This window comes from Rhipicephalus sanguineus, chromosome 3 (assembly GCF_013339695.2).
Source record: "Rhipicephalus sanguineus isolate Rsan-2018 chromosome 3, BIME_Rsan_1.4, whole genome shotgun sequence".
Taxonomy (NCBI): Eukaryota; Metazoa; Arthropoda; class Arachnida; order Ixodida; family Ixodidae; genus Rhipicephalus; species Rhipicephalus sanguineus.
The window spans coordinates 62242684-62246921 of record NC_051178.1 but is presented as its reverse complement, the minus strand read 5'-3'; the positions used below and the strand labels follow the sequence as shown (position 1 = coordinate 62246921).

General features: G+C 49.6%; 1 non-coding gene across 1 annotated transcript; it reads left to right on the top strand.

The window, feature by feature from the left end:
- The first annotated feature begins 3751 nt into the window (after window positions 1-3751).
- Window positions 3752-3913, top strand: LOC119388445 (U1 spliceosomal RNA). The gene has a single exon (XR_005182730.1). It is a non-coding gene; the product is annotated as a U1 spliceosomal RNA (small nuclear RNA).
- The last annotated feature ends 325 nt before the right edge of the window (window positions 3914-4238 follow it).

The following is a 4238-nucleotide window of genomic DNA, read 5'->3' as shown; positions in this document are numbered from 1 at the left end:
CATCAATTCAAAAAGAAAGATGAGGAAATCTTGGCAACTAGCTCGCATGCGAGAACTGGCGGATCTGCGCTACGCTTCGAGAAGCGTGCCAAGATGGCGTGACGATGAGGCGCAGAGGAGTGTAAAATAGCGTGTCAGTGTTCAGGATTTTGCGCTTTCAGAATGGCGAACATTTCTCGTTCTCCCGATGAAGGGAGCCACCGGACGTGAGCGTCAGCGAGAGCTCACGCGAGAGCGGTCGTGTCATCGCCGAGCCAACCGCGACGTTCCACAAACAGACCGCAAAGGAGGCCCAAGCTAAGCGCCAGCGAAGGGAAGACTTGGAAAACATAGAAGTGCGATATAGCCTGATGAATGACGGGCATATAGCTTCGCTGTTTCGACAGTGTTCGCGAAGTGGAGCTGGCTGGACTTTCTTTATTTATTCGAGCGACCATGGTCATGGTATCTGCGACCAAATGTCCCAGAAGTAAACTTCCGTTTATCTCCTTAGGTTTCTCGAGCAAACAAGTGGACTGCGTCATCTTGATGGAATAGCGGTCTGGTAGCGCCATACTTGCAACATGAACCAACAGTGTTCGTTGAACCTTGCTGGCTGCGGGCTGTGGAAATGCGGAAACTATAATTGCGCACACGCGTCTTGAACAACATAAGCGAAGGCGCAGTCTTGTGCTCGGTCTGATGCTATCAAGTCTCACGACGTGCTGACAGCTGCAAAGTATTTCAGAAGATGAAGACATTTTTCAGAAGGCTTCAGGGGCTCCCTTCGTCGTTTCCTGCGAAGCGTGATTTGGAAGAAGAAGAAAAACCTTTATTCATGTCCGGCAGATTGCTGGGCTGGGCTCCCACCTAACAACAAATTATATTCAGCATAACGAACCGTACGCCAGCTCTTAGGTCATATGGCGTCTGCTACAGATGTTATGTGCATAAAATGAGATTTAAAATGCTACATACATAAAATGAGTAGATAGATGGTGCAAGAAAGCTACTCGAGGTGTATTAAATTATTATCTGTTACAGCGCCTACAGTTAGAAAGTCCCTGTAACGTTACTTACAAAAAAATTTATCATCAACGAAGTGGCAGAGTAATTCTGGACGAAAAGTGTGTTCGCAGCCCAGCACACCGTACAAAACGACAGGTACCAAATAGCTAGTGCCCACCCTCCCAGACACGTGACATTACGTTGCTATATAAAATATTAAAAAGTTGCAATAGATTACAACAAGGCCAATGAAAAGGCATGGCAGAAAATATATTCAGGCAGCTACGCACTAGGGGTGCGAGGACTGTGGCAACAGCGAATCTGGTGGTCTTCCCTCCCACTCCTTCCCTCCTCCTCCCCCTCACTCCTCCTCATCCTGACTTCCCTTTCCCGTCCCCTTGCTGTACTACATGGGTATGCCAGGCTTTCCTTCTCTTTCTTCCTATCTCTTTCTTTCTCTCTCTTCCTGTTTCTTTCTCTCTTTTCCTCTTTCTTTCCCTTTCTATCTGTCTTTTCCTTGCTCTCTCGCCCATAACAGTGCAGTCATATGGTTCCCTAAATGTTTGCTCTGCTAGCGTGCCTGGATAGCCGAGGGGTTACGGCGTTGGCCTTCGGACCAGAGTCCGAATCCCGCCTCGCCAAGAAATTTTTGTTCGATTTACTTTTCACCTGCTCTCCACTTCTCTTTCCCTCTGCTCCCCCTTTCTTCCCTCCAACTCGTTGCTAGGCGACGCACGGTGACGTCATCGCTCGGCGAGGTTTTTCTGCGAACACCTAACGGCCTAACCTCCGGCTTAAACATCGTCGCTGTTAAAAATTGAGGAGCCATTCTACTCTGTGAAGGTGGACGGCCAGTGAAACTGTTTAGCACACCACACAGAGGTGACACGGCGGAGGCAAGTTGAGCGTTCAAACCACTATCCAGAATCTACCGCGTTCACCACCCGTTCATACAACCCGATGGTTGCGACATAATTTATGCTAAGTTACACTGGCGCATATGAAGTTTATATCACCTGGCAAGACATCGCGAGACCTCGTGTGACCTTACGGGGTTTAGACAGAGTTCTTAGAATTAAACTTTTGTCTCCTTCAGCGCACCGAGAGCCTTTAGACCGGTCCCGCTGCTTGTGACATTCCGTGTGGCCCTCGATGTGTTCTTGCACTGTTGTTTATGCGCAGTTTAAGCAATTTCTCCGTCACTGACTCCAACGGGCCGGTACACGCTCAGATATTGACCATGAGGGATGCTTACAGAGAAATTAACCGCCCAGAGAGCACAGCGAAGGACATTTGCCAGATCGTTGAGATCAGCCCGATGCCAAGAAACATGCATCCGAAAGTACATAAGGCGAGAAGAAAGGCAAGATCAGAAGCACACGAAAGAAATTTCACAGCGAGAACAGACGTACTGTACGTTGATGCGACCACATACAGAGACCGCTCCGGGGCGGTAGAGCGTTGTTGATCCCCATCTTAGGGAAATCAACAGTGCTTCTGTCATAAGGAACAACATCCTCGAGGCTGAGGAAGAAGCCATCGCACTGGCTGTCACGCACCGGGGCGAAGAGGCCACTGCAGAAATAGTTACGGACTCGCAAGAAGCGAGCAGACGGTACAGCAGCGGACGCATATCCACCGCTGCCATCCGCGTGCTCAAGGCGAAAAAAATCACCTTCTCGAGCTGCTCCATTACGTGCACAACAGGTCATGAAACTCCGACAGGGAATCAGCGTGCCGGCGCCATTACCGAGGGGCGCACAGCGACGGGGAACCAGACAGTCACTAGACGCTATGGGGCAATTTTAGAACATCAACGAGCCCTGAGCAGAATTTAACTCCCCCTCCCCATAAAGACCTCAGAAGAGAGCAGTCGCTTCCCTGAAGACAGCTGCATACAAATACATATCCAAATATGAGTGTACTTAGCAAAATCTGTCCGGTAACAAATGCCAAATGTCCGCTATGCGGGGAAAGCCCAACGCTTTACCACGTTACACGGGCCTGCCAACACTCAAAGGAGGGGCCAATAAATAACGCGCCAACACCGGAGCAGTACTCGAAGCCTGTAGAGCAGCTTAAACTGATCGACAAAGCTCGCAAGATGGCAAAGCCCACAGGGGACCAGGACTGAGGGCTTCACCTCCGTCGGTAGAATGCCTTCGCCAGAATAAAGTTTTTCATGCATTCATTTCGTGTGACCCATTTAAACACAAAATTTAAATTTAAACGCTCGCGTATTGTAACATCAGAGCCACGCTTGATCACATCCTATGGGCATGTCTAGCATTAATCAGCCATACTAGGGTCGCGACCTCCAATCAAGGCCTTCGAGCGCCTTGGCGGACTACCTTGCTCAGTTCGGGCCTGGACAAGCAACTCTGGACTATCCAGAAGGCCGAAAAAGCTGCCAGGAGACACGGTGTATCCGTTAGACACCGTGTCTAACGGAGACACACGGACTATCCGCACTAAACTCACAGCGGGAGATGGCGTAATTTCTTTTTCCTCTTCTCACGTGGCTAAACTGCGCTCCATATTCCCCGAAATTCACTCATATTTCCTTCATAATATTTATTGAAAAGCCACTGGGGCCTCTATAAACTTACAGATTTGTGGTTTCGTGCTTCACCTAACCAAACACGTAATTCTGAAAGCTTAAGCTGTTTAGTGACGCTCAGTGACAGGTGTAAAACCGTGTTTTAAACCAGCTTTATATGCATGCTTTCTCGAAATGGGATGCGTGGTCGTCAGTGCATCAAGCATACTTACCTGGTGTCGGGCTGTCCGGTGATCAACGAGGCCGGGGTCCCGTGCTGAGGCCAACCATTGCACTGCGGTTGGCTGACGCACGCCACTTTCCCAAACAGGGATAGATGGGGCATGTAATTTTTGGTAGTGGGGCTTGGCGTTCGCGCCAGCCCTCTGCATCAATTCAAAAGAAAGACCATTCAGATTGCGCGCCGGAATAACCTGCCAGTGCGCATTCTCGAAGACCATGGATCAAGGACACTCGCACGTGAGGCGTGCTAAAGGTGGCATGCCTGTGCACATCTATCTGCTGTCGGTAATCGCGCCCGTCCAGTGCCGTGTCACGCGTAAGCTCGGAAGTCATGATTACTGCGAAAAGAACGTCGCTGAAATAACGTTCTTTTTATGTCGTTTGGCACCTTGCTCAGTCAAATGTACTGACGCATTCTGATGCACTAAGTGTGTTAGCGTCGTACTTGCAGCGTGAACCAGTATTGTAC